This window comes from Panthera tigris, chromosome E1 (genome assembly GCF_018350195.1).
Source record: "Panthera tigris isolate Pti1 chromosome E1, P.tigris_Pti1_mat1.1, whole genome shotgun sequence".
NCBI classification, from domain to species: domain Eukaryota; kingdom Metazoa; phylum Chordata; class Mammalia; order Carnivora; family Felidae; genus Panthera; species Panthera tigris.
The window spans coordinates 28,546,681-28,560,981 of NC_056673.1; positions in this window are offsets into that span (position 1 = coordinate 28,546,681).

Genomic DNA, 14,301 nt, shown 5'->3' on the forward strand with positions numbered 1-14,301 from the left:
TAATGACTTCATGTGTGTCTTTTTTTTTTTAATGTTTATTTATTTTGAGAAAGAGTGCAAGCGGGGGAGGGGCAGAGAGAGAGAGGGCGAAAGAGAATCCCAAGCAGGCTCCCCGCACTCAGTGCAGAGCCCAATGCAGGGCTCAGTCCCACGTGTACCACGAGATCATGACCTGACCTGACCTGAGCCAAAACCAAGAGTAGGACACTCAACCGACTGAGCCACCCGGGCGCCTCCGTGTGTCTCTTTTATTGACCCCACTTTACACTTCCCAAAATTCTGAGAGTCCCTCTCCCTGGGACGTCCTGTAGAAATGAGCACCACTAGACATCCTTTACCCAGAGCAAGCACTTTTGTGCTCCACATTATTGAACAGCAGAAAATAAATTTTCGCAGCATCCAAGAAAGGCCCTCAAGATAGAAGTGGCCAAGGACACAAAACTTTCCAAAACCTTTCTCTTCTCTGCCAGGCTCAAGTGGGCCTGGCTTTTTTTGATTCCTATCACAAGACTGCTGGGGGGACGGTGAACTCACTGAAGCCAAGAGCAAAGTTCTGCCTCCGGTACGCCCTGCAGCACTGAACACAGCACCCACACGGGGCAGGAGCTAGCTTAAGCCCCACTGCAACCGGGGGCCCAGGCTGGGAGGAAGGGAGGAGGGGACGAGGGAGCTGGAGCCCAGAGTTCCTGCCGCCGCCTTCAGGCCGCCGGGAGGTTCTATTGAAAAGCCTGCCAGACCTCTAACGAGAGCTTAACCGCCAGCAGGCTGTGATTGCTCATTGTTTGGTTATAATTAGCAGCGATTTCTGCGGCGGCAAAGCTGCAGCCTACTGCCAGCAGGAGCGGGGCTGGGGGAGGGCTCCGCCACCCTCGCAGCCACCAGCCCCTGGCCCCGGGGCTCCCAAGCCTGAGCTCCTTCACGCCCTGGCCCCGCCTGCCCTGCGCCCACAGGCAAGGCCCCTGGCTGGCAGAACTTGATCATTGATACCGGGCCAATGCCAGACCCCTTCCTCAGGCCAGAGAGAACCGCCCGCTCTGATTGCAAGAGAGCGTGGGCTGAAAAATTGGGCACACCCGGGTGTGAGACCAAGTTTTGTCTGCTAGGCACAAGCTTTGTGTCTTCAGGCAAGTTATTGAGCCTCCTGAGCCTCAGTTTCCTCATCTCTAAAATGGGGGTGGTAGGGTCACCTGGCTGGCTCAATCAGTAGAGCATTTGATCTGAATTGTGAGTTCGAGCCCTGTGTTTGGGCATCGACATAACTTTAAAAAATCTAAAAATAGAAAAAAAAATGGGGATGGTAAGGACAGTACTCATCTCCCTTAGGGGATGTGGTAAGACTTGAAAAGGATAATTCACTTAAGCTACTTGGCGGAGCGCCTGGGGCGCTGTTGGCACTCAGTGCATCCTGGCTGCTCTGGCAGAGGTGAGGAGGAGTGGGCTTTGGCTCAGGCCCTTTCCTCTCTCCTCCTGCACCCTCTGTCCCCCTGCCCTTGGCCAGGCTCCTCCCACACAGGTGCTGGGCAGCTTGCTACTCTTTCTGCCTTCCCGGTGGAACCAGCTCTCGGGGACGGTCTGCCTTAGCGGTTTCAGTGTCAAGGTGACCTCTCCTAGGAGAGTGGTCTCCAACTTTCTTACTGTGACTCACAGGGAAAAACTACATTTTACATAGTGACCCACATGTAAGACACACATACATATGCATACAGGTAGATAAAACAGAAACAAACGCTTCATGAAGCCGTACGTACCCGAATCAGGTGTGTGTACTAATGTGTTCCTTTCCCTTCTCCCTTCCATTCTGCACCCACATCTATATGTAGAGCTATATCTATATCCATTTTTATTTATTTTTTTAACGTTTTATTTATCCTTGAGACAGGGAGAGACAGAGCATGAACAGGGGAGGGTCAGAGAGAGGGAGACACAGAATCTGAAACAGGCTCCAGGCTCTGAGCGGTCAGCACGGAGCCCGACGCGGGGCCCGAACTCACAGACTGTGAGATCATGACCTGAGCCGAAGTCGGCCGCTTACCCGACTGAGCCACCCAGGCGCCCCTCTATATCCATTTTTAGATAGAGTTTTGAAGTGTTGCCAAAGGTCAGGACCCACTAAATTGATTTCATGACCCAACCTTGGGTTGAAACCTTTGGTGTGAAGAACGGTGCCCCAGAAGGAAGAGGCCAGTTAACTCTCGTCTCTCGTTAGAAAGTAAAAGGCTCTGTTCTCTATTAAAGGGACTTGTATCAGGGAGCCAGGGGGAGAGAGAATTCTGAAAAGCTGAAAGCCACATGATCACATCTGAGGTTTACAGGTGAAAACAAGTCTTAATCGTCATCCATAATGAGGGTGGGCTTTTGCATCCATTTTGGGGGGCTTCGGAATCAAGCTTCAAAAAACGGGAGGTTTGTTCCTACACCAACCTGCAAGCTAATGTTTCCTTAGCTGGGATTCCAGTGAGTCTGCTAAACAAACGCCACTACGCCTAGGTGCCAGGGAAGGGCAAGATTTATGTAGACTCAGCTGGACAGGAAATGCTCTGAGCTAGGACTGTGCTTACAGTTTTTTTCCATAACAAAATCAGGGCATGTGGCCTCACAAGTACTTGTGAGGACAATAGGATACAATATTTAAAACTAGAACTGTCCTGGAAAGCCTCCAACTTGGGATCGCAAGTTTACCATGAGAACTGGAGAATTTGATACCAAGAGAGTCAGAAGGAAGAAGTCCTCTTTCCCATGCACCCAGGTCTTGCCTCCTGATTTGGGGAAAGGAGCCTTGGACTTCCAGAACGTTCTGGAGTACCAGAAACTTCTCTTAATACCCTTGAGGATATTCAGTTATTAAACACATTAGTGGATTTGTAGGAAGACTGGATCCTAACTGTAAGAGGAGAGGTAGGGTAAAGGGAACTGGGAGGCCTCCGAGGCATTTTATAATTTTGCTCACACATGTTTGGGCTCCCAGCTTCTTGCTCACCCTGCCTTGCTCCAGTCACCCTTCCCCCTGCCCGCTGCCATATCTTCATCGTGCCCTCAGTCGACTGTGCAACTTGACTTTGGCCAAAGGCGGCTGCTATTATTTAAGAATGAGGGGACAGGGCTGCGCTGAACTTGCACACTTGGCTCTTTTCTTCCTGGATCAATCCACGTCAGAGTGTGATATAATAGTTTCCTTGTCATCTGGGGGCTCAAATACTGGGCTTCCTCCATTCTACACTGCACTCCAGGTTTCTGAGGCTTAAGTAGGACAGCAGTACTGTGGAAAGGTCTAAGGACACCCTCCTCAAATCTCCTCTACCTCACGATGCCTCCTACTTCTAGCCCTGGTTGTGTCCACTGCCTACATCCAGACTTCCCGGTAGGACACATAGCCAGTGGGAATGGTATCTCCACATCTCTGTGAGCCCCTCAGAAAGAAGGTTGGTTTCAACATATATTCAAGAGCTTGCTTTGGGCCCCAAGAGAGGAAGCCAGATGAGACAAAGAAACACCTCCTCTGGGGGTCCTCTCTGAGACCTTCCTCCCACAGATTCCAAGGAGAGAAGGTGAAGGGGACGTGGGGTCACTTCTTAAGACCTCTTTCAATCCCCATTGCTGTCAAACAAGCCCAGCTCAGCCTAGTCCATCAGATCAATGCCCCCGTAGACCCCAACCCCAATACCAAGGAGTAAAACGTGAAGTCCCTTTAATCATTTGCCCAGTTACCTCATTCTGAGCCCTAACCTCCCTCTTCTCTGGCCCTGCACCCTCTGAAAACAGTGCCTTCGACTGGAACCCCTGTCTGCTGTTGCTTTCTGCCATCTCCCTCCTTTGCCCACTTGTTTTCTATGTCTGTGTTTCTAGGAGTCTAATTGTGATTAAATTACAGGGTAATACTAATAGGGGGGTGAGAACCAGCTAATGGCTCACTGTTCCACGAGGCAACAATTGTAGTAATCACCAAACTAAAGACTCTGTGCATTAGCTGGAGGTTGCTGGGATTTCCTGGCCTACGCTTTCTCCACACCCCTGTCTGAGCAAATGAATACAGGTCACAGGGCACACTAAAAACCCAGAGGCAGGTGAAGGTAAAAAGAACATTATTAAGAGAATAGGGGGAAAAGCAAAGAAACTCGGGAAATACACCTTGAGTTGCAGCAAAAGCAGAAGTAAAGAGAATTGGGCTCAACATTTCAAAAAATATCTTGGAAAAGGAAACAAAGTAATCACATCAATCATTAAAGGGGCTTTGGAGTGGGTTTTCTGGGATGTGATGAAGCTGGGGTAATTACTGGTCCTTCATTCACTTTCTGCAGGTTCGGCCTGATGGAGAGCACACGGGAAAGAAACATGTGGCTCTGTAGAGCAAATCCATGCCGCAAACATCCAGGCCAACAGCACCACAATTCCATCCAGTAAATTGTGCTCCCATTGAGACAGAAGGAAAACAGTTTGACATGGGCCCTGACTTTCAAGGTCCACACGGTCTGAGATGGGAGACTAAATCGAGTCTAACTGTCGATACCAATTCTGGACACTCGTGACCCACTTCTCAACTTCAGATGCACTTCATAGGCTCTTGGCTCTCAGCAACACAGAGAGTCTTATTCTCATCCCACAGAGGTGGAAACCAAGGCTTAGAGAATTAACTTGCTCAAGGTCATATATGCCCTACGTTTCTGAATGCTTTTTGCTCATGCCTGTTCCTGCAGGGAATCCCCAGCAGTGTCTCAGTCTTCGGTTGAAGACGTTTCCCTTTGCCACTTCTCTATCACCTCTCGCCACATCCCAGAGATGCTAGAAATCCGAGAGGCAGAGCAACTCTCCTCCAGAGTTAGAGGACCATACAGGTGTTCCCTCCAAGGGCCTTACAGTTTGGTTGAAGTGCTGCCTCTCTCTCTCTCTTTTAAATTAAAGCCCCCTTCTCTCACTAGAACACTATAATCCAGATTTGGATCTATAAGGGTGGAGCCGGGGAAATAAATCCAAATGGTAGGCAGTATCCTTTGCTTGAAAAATAGAGGTAAATGCATGAGCCAAGGGGGAGAGAGAGAGAGAGAGAGAGAGAAACCAAGAAACAGACTCTTCACTGTAGAGAACAAAACTGATGGTTACCAGAGGGGAGGTGGGTGGAGGGGCGGGGGAAGTAGATGATAGGGGTTGAAGAGTACACTTATCAAGATGAAAAAAAAAATTTTAAGTAGAAGTAAATATCATATTAATGCTCAGGATTCAGATAAGAGAAGCATTTTGGTTCAAGACGTGTCTTAGATGAAACAAAATCAGATGTTAAAATAGGAGCTTTAACTGGGTGTTGTATGGAAACCAATTTGACAAATTATATTATGAATAAATAAATAAATAAATAAATAAATAAATTGATGAATTAAAATAGAAGCTTTAGTCGAAGCACAAGAAATACCAATTTCCAAAGTGAAGTGTTAGACCAGGATTTACAAAGTAAGTGGCAAAGAGTATTTAAGGTATAAACAAGCTGAGAGTAAGATTTTAGATGAGAGTTTCTTTGGAGAAAGCTGTGCTGTGAGTTCCTTTCCACCCCCATCTCACAGGTGTCAAGTCTGAGAAACCAAAATGGCAAGAGGCACAGTAGGGGTTATACTTGGGAAGTAGCTATCCTCACAGTTGTTGGGGCAGAAGAAGAGCTGTGAGTGAGAGAGATGGTTGGCCTGGGAGAGTCAAAGGTGCTAAGAGGGCAGCCGAGAAGGGCAAAGAGATTTCAGCAGGAACCTGGAGGTATGGCTGGATTTCTAAGGATGGATAAAGCAGTAAGCAATGAACCAGAGGTAAATGCATCACCCAAAGGAAGAGAACCAGAGGTGAGAGGTCCCCAGCAATGGGGGTGTTACAAACGAAATGTGTCCCCTACAAATTCTTTTTTTTTTTTAATTTTAAGTTCACCTATTTATTTAGAGAGAAAGAGAGAGTAAGCATGATTGGGGTAGGGATAGAGAGAGACACAGAGAGAGAGAGAATTCCAAGCAGGCTCCTCGGTGTCAGCACAGAGCCTGACGAGGGACTCAAAGACAGGGTGGGGGAGAGGGGGGACTCAAACTACGAACCGTGAGATCATGACCTGAGCCCAGATCAAGAGTCGGACGCTTAACCCACTGAGCCACCCAGGAGCCCCCCACCCAAATTCTTATGTTGAAATTCTACCTAGGATGTGATGGTATTTTGGAGGTGGGGCCTCTGAGATGTAGTTAGGTCATGAGGGTGGAGCCCTCATGAATGGGATTAGTGTCCTCATAAGAAGAGGCCAAGGAGCTAGCTCTCTGTCTTTCTGCCACTTGAGGATACAGTGAGACTGGTCAACAGTCTGAAACCCAGAAGAGTGCTCTCACCAGAACCTGCCCCTGCTGGCGCCCTGATCTCAGACTTCTAGCCTCTAGAGCTGTGCGAAATTTCTGTTGTTTATAACTCACCCATTGGTACTCTGTTATAGTGGCCCTAACTAAGACAGAGAGGGATATAAAGCACATAAAAGTATCTGCTTAAAACACCTGCCAAGTGCAGAGAACACCAACGCCAGATCCCCATGCCAGGACCAATCAAGTGGAAACTTTACTGCTTCTGTCCATTCCAACACTGTAAGCATCAGAAACCACAGCCAGAAAGCTGGGAGAGGAGGGACAAAAGGGTTGCTGACCACGTATGTCCAACCTGACCTAAAGGACAGGGGAAAAGCCTTAATTTTACATCATATTTGGAATGTTAATGATTATATAAATATTTTCGTCACCGAATTGCATCTATATTCAGATTTAGGGTGAACACAGACTACAATTTTTTGTGCCCCAGGAGGGGGACCTGGCTGTCTCCATCAGTAGAGTGTGCAACTCTTGATCTCAGAGTTGTAAGTTCGAGCCCCAAATTAGGGGTAGAGATTACTTAAACGTAATTTTAAAAATCTTTAAAAAAAAAAAAAAAAGAAAGAAAGAAAAAAGAAAAAAAGAGGGGTGCCGGGGTGGCTCAGTCGGTTAAGCGTCCGACTTCGGCTCAGGTCATGATCTCGCAATTTGGTTTGAGCCCCCCTTCGGGCTCTATGCTGAGAGCTCAGAGCCTGGAGCCTGCTTCAGATTCTGTGTCTCCCTCTCTTTCTGCCCCTCCCCTGCTTGCACTCCGTCTCTCTCTCGCTCAAAAGTAAACATTAAAAAATAAAGGAAAAAAAAAAACAAGAAAATTATGGGGACTGTCTCAATTTTTATCCAGGTGCAGCAATCCTACAGCCCCACTGAATTTAAACGGTTAACAAGAGAGAGAACCCAAGTTTATAATTACATCTCATCAGTTGTGCTTATTTAACCTAACAATTGCTCAAAAAATGTACTGATTTGTTAAATTGCTTCCCTAAGAAAGCTAGAAACACTTATGCCATTCATAAATAGACCCTGCTCTTCAGACTGGTGGCCGGCGGTTGGTGGGGAGATTGGCCAATGAGAGACAGGCCTCCGTTCTCGGGAACCATCCAGTCAGGGGTAGGCGTGCATCTACAGAGTGGAGCTGGGGGAACTGGTACCCACGGTCGGGCCCTGGTCACAGTCTGCAGCTGATGGAACACTGCCAGCCCATTCTGAGGATGCCCTGAGTCCCAAGACTCCACCAGCTCTCCTGGGACAGGAGACATGGAGGGTCATGCAGCTGAGGCTCGGTGCGGGAGGGCCCAAGAGCACAGAATCCGCTCCAAGTGTCCAGGTGGGAGGAATCCCACCCTGGTCTGGGCGAGAGGGGGCACTGGGCAGTTGCCACTTGTTCCCTCGTTCACAATGTACCATCAATAGACCTCTTCGTACATTTGAGTGCCTGGGGTAAAGTGGACTCATTCCACCGGAGGCAGGCAGGTGGGCAGGGGAGGATGGAAACGGACCATCTGGAAATTCCTCAAGGGGTTTAGAAGTCATTCTTCTGGAAGGCAGCCCAAACCACTCATCAGACATGTCCCAACAAGTCTGAATTCTAGCTGAGCGTGAGGCTGAGACCTCTCCGTCTCTCTCTCTCTGTCTCTCTCGTATATTTAAGAAGTAAAAGGACTTCTAGCACACGCCTTCTTTTTTTTTTTAGTTTATTTTTATTTATTCTGAGAGAGAGATAGGAGTAAGTGGGGGAGGGGCAGAGAGACAGAGGGAGAGAGAGAGAATCCCAAGCAGGCTCCACACTGTCAGCGAGGGGCCGGACTCAGGGCTCAAACTCACGAACTGTGAGATCATGATCTGAGCCTAAATCAAGGACTTGACTGACTGAGCCACCCAGGCGTCCCATGTACACATCTTCCTCCGCAGTATCCTCACTGGCCTCCCTGCCTTAAAATATCCCTCCTCAAAGGCAGCCTGCACAGTTTCACCAGAGTAAGATTTTTCCTCCCCCTTTTGACCTCACTCCTTCGTCAAGCATGAATCTCCCAGATTCCTCCCAATAACTTCCGGCTCCAGTCCAAGGCCTAGAAGGGCTTTAAATCACCTACCTTTTCAACCTCCTATGGCACTTTGCTTCCACACAACCCTTCTCCTTCTGTGGCTACTCTTCTGTGTTTACTGGTCCCCGAGGATGCTTTGTCCTTTCCTCCTTACTTATTCCCAGGCTTCCCCTGGTCAGCCTGGTGGGTAGCTGCTAGCAATAGAGCCCGAAGGAGGCCTGGCCACCACTTCTGGCTCTGCCACTGCCTCTCTTCAGATCCATGACCTTCAGGAAATCACCTCACTCTCTGAGCGAGTCTCCTTTCTTCTGTCACAAAATTACTAAATTGAATGATTTTGAACCATTGTTTTGTTTTTTCTCCCCCTAGCTCAAGGTTCAGTGATTCTCCCATTTACCAGGCTTTTACGCAAACCTATGCCTCTCAGGTAATTCCCAGGCTCGAGTGACCTAAATCTAATGACATGTCATCACCTTTCCTCTGTTACCCTTCATGTACATTTTTATCTTCTTGGGCCCTGGCCAGAGATGGGCTGGCTTTGCTTTTACGAGCCTCTCTACAGCAAATGAAATTTCGTCTTTTTTTTTTTTTCCCCTTAGTATCCTCTGGGTCCCAATATTTATGCTTTTATGGCAACAACTTGACTTGACGCCCTGCTTCAAATGGTTCAAGTATTTTAAAGTTTCTGCTTTCCAAGCTTTACCTGGACACAAAAGACTCTGGGTTCATTTGGGGCCACCAGAACAGGATTCTAAAGAAGAGTATGTTAGTTACTTAGTTGCAATGATATTTTCAAAACTCAAACCAGACTGAAATTTCATCACTCAAGAAAGGCTGGAGGGGGCGCCTGAGTGGCTTAGTCAGTTGAGTGTCCAACTCTTATTTCGGCTCAGGTTATGATCTCAAGGTTTGTGGGTTTGAGACCCATGTCCGGCTCTGTGCTGACAGCATGGAGACTGCTTGGGATTGATTCTCTCTCTCCTCTCTCTCTGCTCCTCCCTCTCTCTCTCTCTCTCTCTGGTCCTCCCCCGCTCACTCGCTTTTGGTCTCAAAATAAATTAATAAGCATTAAAAAATATACAGAAAGGCTGGAGACCCCCACATTCCAGGCATCTTGCCAACAGATGTTAGGATTGCCTGCTTGCCTGCTACTGAGTGACTATTTGGGTCCCACTCTGAGTATCAAGAGTCATAACACCTATTCTCCTTCCCAAACATAAACCCATTTGAGAAGCCCTTTTCAGATGGACATAGGATCATCAGAATGGACATTAATCCTCAGACATGCAAACATTCGCCTTAAGGATTTAGCATCTCCGGGTACCAATCCTAGACAGCTTTATTTTACCAGCTGGTTGCCCTTGGGCTAGGGTCTTAACCCATCTGTGCCTCAGTTTGTTGTCTATAACATGAGAAGTAACATTAGGATTATATTGAGGATTAAATAAAATAATGCTTGTGAAGTTCTTAGCACTATGCTTGGCCCTGGTGGTTCATATTACAATAACATGAATAACCACACCAAGGGCTCGTGGTCACCTGGCTTTGTGCTCGCTCCAGAGTGGGGTTGGGTGACAACAGATGCACCGAGAGAACAGAGCCCAGGTTCTTATTCCTGCCCTCATCTCCTTGCTTTCAACATGAGTTCCAAGGCTCTCCCATCCGGCACCAATGCTATAAAAATCGGAAGTAACATACAGGCAGCAGTATGATCAGCTGTTATGAGTCGCTGTTAGAAAAGTTTGCAAGTAGGTGAAGATGAAACCTAAGAACTGGAGGATCCTCAGAGAATCTGGACTCCATTTACCCTCCACTCACCTCTCTTTACAGATGAGCAAAGCCCAAAGTCTAACACCAAGTCAACAGCAGAACTGATTCAGGGAGATCTTGGTAAATTTCAGACTCAGGGAAACATTGTCCGATCAAGTTTTAGGCAGTTGTGAAGAAATTAATATTTACTGGTGGTTGTTGTTGTATTCAACTTTAAGTAAGTTTTTACCAGTGGGCCTACCTGATGTCCAGACAGAAAGAGCATTTAGTCAGGAAGGGAGCTGGGGGGAGAAATGGAAAGAGAGGTGAAGGTGAGGCAGGCATGAGTCATGGAAGTCTCCAGCTCAAACTGTGAAGTGACCCCAGGGAGAAGGGTCCACAGAAGCAGTCCCTGTAGAGCCTGGGAGATAAAGCTGTTTTAAGCTAGTCTGTGTGGCTGCTTCCTTAGCAATCAAATGAGTGCTAGCAAAGCCTGTCCTATCCTGGGAAATTCCTTTGCTGATTGGTGGCCAGCGGGTATCGAAAAAAGGAAGGGCAAAGTCTAAAGGGTATGACATGTGTCTGGAGAGAGAAAACCCTGATCACCTAGACGGTGGTGGGTAAAAGTCCTGTCAGAGGTGAAATAACCTAACAATTCTTTCAGGGATAACCTGGGTAGGGAAGTTTGGGGAAGAGGAAAGAGAAAAAAAAACAAAACAACAAACTTTTATTTCAGCCTCTACCGTAGGCCAGGCACAGTTGTTTTGTTTGTTTTTTTTTTTTTAAAGTAAACTCTATCCCTAAAGTGGGGCTCGAACTCACAACCTTGAGATACAAAAAGTCACATGCTGTATCTACTGAGCTAGCCAGGCACCCCATAGATGGCATTTTTTAAAATAGCAGTTTTAATAAGATATAATTCACATGCCATATAATTCACCCACGTAAAATACACAATTCAGGGGGTGTCTGGGTGGCTCTGTTGAGCATCTGACTCTTGATTTCTGCTCAGGTCATAACCTCTCAGTTTGTGAGATGGAGCCCTGAGTAGGGCTTGTGCTGACAGCACGGAGCCTGCTTGGGATCTCTCTCCCTCTCTCTCTGCCCCTCCTCATACTCTTTCTCTCTCTCTCTCTCTCTCTCTCTCTCTCAAAATAAATAAATAAACTTTTTAAAAAGTTTATTAAAAAAAAGAAACAGATAAAATAGACAATTCAGAGGTGCCTGGCTGGCTCAGTTGGAAGAGCCTCCAACTCTTGATCTCAGGTCATGAGTTCAAGCCCCATGTTTGGTGTAGACATTACTAAAAAAATAAATAAACTTAAAAAATAAATTAAAATAATAAAATATACAATTCAATGGTTTTTCGTTTATTCAGAGTTGTGCAACCATCACCACTATCTAATTCCAGAACATTTTCATCACTCTAAAAAAGAAATCCCATACCCATAGGCAGTCATGCCCCCAACACCATTTTGGCCCAATCCCCACCCTAGGCAACCACAAATCTACTTTGTCTTGTTTGTCTGGTCTAGACAGTTCATGTCAGTGAAATCATAAGATATGTGGTCTTTTGTGACTGGCTTTTTTCACTTAGCAATAATGTTTTCAAGTTTCATTGCTTCATCTCTTTTGTTTTTATAGTTTTTTTTTAAGTTTTAAGGGTTTTTGGTTGTTTTTTTTTTTTTTTAAGCTCCACACCCAATAGGGGGCTCAAATTCACAACCCTGAGATCAAGAGTCATGTGCTCCACTGACTAAGCCAGCCAGGCTCCCCACTACCTCATTTCTTTTTATTGCCAGGTAATATTCCATTGTCTGGATATGCATTTTGTTGATCTGTTCCCCGGTTGATGGACCTTTGGGTTAGCCCACATTTTGGTTACCGTGAGTAACGCTGCTATAAACATTCATGTACCAGTTTTTACGTGGACATATGTTTTCCTGTGTCCCAGAATACATACACAGGAGTGGAAGAGCTGGGTTGTATGGATAACCGATGTTTAACCATGTGGTGCAGGGCCAGACTGTTTTCTAAAGCAGCTGCACCGTTTTCCACTCCTACCAGCGGTGTAGGAGGCTCCTAATTTCTCCACATCCTTGCCAACACTTGTTATCTGACCTTTTTATTATATCCATCCTAGTAGGTGTGGAGTGGTATCTCATTGCTTTCCCCGATGCTAATAAAGTTGAGCATCTTTTCACGTGCTTATTGGCGATTTATATATCTTCTTTGAAGAAATGTTTATTCACATCCTTTGACAATTTAAAATTTTGGTTATTCGTCATTTTCTTACTGAGTTGTAAGAGTTCTTTATGTATTCTAGATACAGGCTCCTTTATCAGAGATACGATTCGCAAACATATTCTCCCATTCTGTAGGGTTTTTCACCTTCCTGATGTTGTCCTTTGGAAGCAAATATTTTGGCTTTTGATGAAGTCCAATTTCGTTATTTTTTGTCCCTTTTATCACTTGTGCTTTTGATGTCATAGCTAAGAAATCATTGCCCAACCAACCCAGAGTCACGAAGATAATCATTTGCTTCTCTGGGCATTCTGTTGATGTGTGGCAATTTTGGGTCAATTATAAAATAGAGACAGAGTTAATTAATGCATTATTATATCTTTGTTCTATAAAACTAATTTTTCTTGCCTTTATGTCAGCAAAATCATGAGTTATATCATTATAATCCATATTTTTCACACAATTCACATTGTATTGACAGTAATGATCTAAAGCAAGGGTCAGCAAATTAGGCCCACTGGGAAAATTCAGCCCACCGTATGTTTTTGTAAGTTAATATTTGCTGTCACACAATCTCAGTCATCCATTTATTTATTGTCTATGGCAGCTTTCCCCACAAAAGCACAGCTGAATAGTTGCAGCAGATATCACAGGCCCCGTTAGGCCTGAAATATTTACTATCTGGCTTTAAACAGAAAAGCCTTGCCAACCTTCAATTCAAAAGATTAAAAAACAAAATGTAATTGTATTCAAAATATATACATTTCATCAAAAATGTTAAAGTAAGTGTCAAATATTTAAAATGTAAAGTTATAGTCATGTTTCGGAGTTCCCTCTAAAAATTAAAAATTATCTATTGAAATTCAAATCCAAATTATAATTGGGGACCTGGGTGGCTCAGTCGGTTGAGTGTCCGACTTCAGCTCAGGTCATGATCTCACAGCTCGTGAGTTCGAGCCCCGTGTTGGGCTCTGTGCTGACAGCTAAGAGCCTGGAGCCCGCTTCTGATTCTGTGTCTCCTTCTTTCTCTGCCTCTCTCTCTCTCAAAAATAAACATTAAATTTTTTTTAATTAAAATTATGATAAATAAACACCAACCTTTAAATTAAAATACTCTAGGGGTGCCTGGGTGGCTCAGTTGATTGAGCATACAACTTCTGCTCAGATCATGATCTCACGGTTCATGGGTTCAAGCCCTACATCAGGCTCTGTGCTGGCAGCTCAGAGCCTGGAGCCTGCTTCGGATTTTTAGTCTTCCTCTCTCTCTGCCCCTCCCCTGCTCACACTCTCTCTCTCTCAAAAACATTAAAAAAATGTTTTTTAAATAAATTAAAATACTCAAACTGATGTTTTAATTTAATTTTTTTGGAAATTTTAATTAAACCTCTTTTTTTTTAGAAAGAGAGCACGAGTGGGGGAAGGGGTGAAGAGAGAGAGAGAGAGAGAGAGAGAGAGAGAGAGAGAGAGAGAGAATCCCAAGCAGGCTCCATGCCCAGCGAGGAGCCTGATGCGGGGCTCCATCTCACGACCCTGAGATCATGACCTGAGCCAAAATCAGGAGTCGGAGGCTTACCTGCCTGAGCCAGCCAGGAGTGTCAAACTGTAATATTTTTACAAAAATAAAACTGTTCTCAATTCTAGCATTCAATTGTCCATCTAGTGATAATGTAAGTTATCTTTATCATGCTTCACGTCATATTACCTACATACATGCCCATTTAAGAGTAATAGGAGTTGTTTAATATTTCAACATATTTCTCAGTCCCTCTGTGTAACTTTGGCAAATGCCACACTAACCAGTGTGAACCATAAACGGAACATGAAGCAAGAGAAATGGATCTTTAGCACGACTGGGAAATGCTACATTATGTAAAAATCTATTGCATTTATGCCGTCTG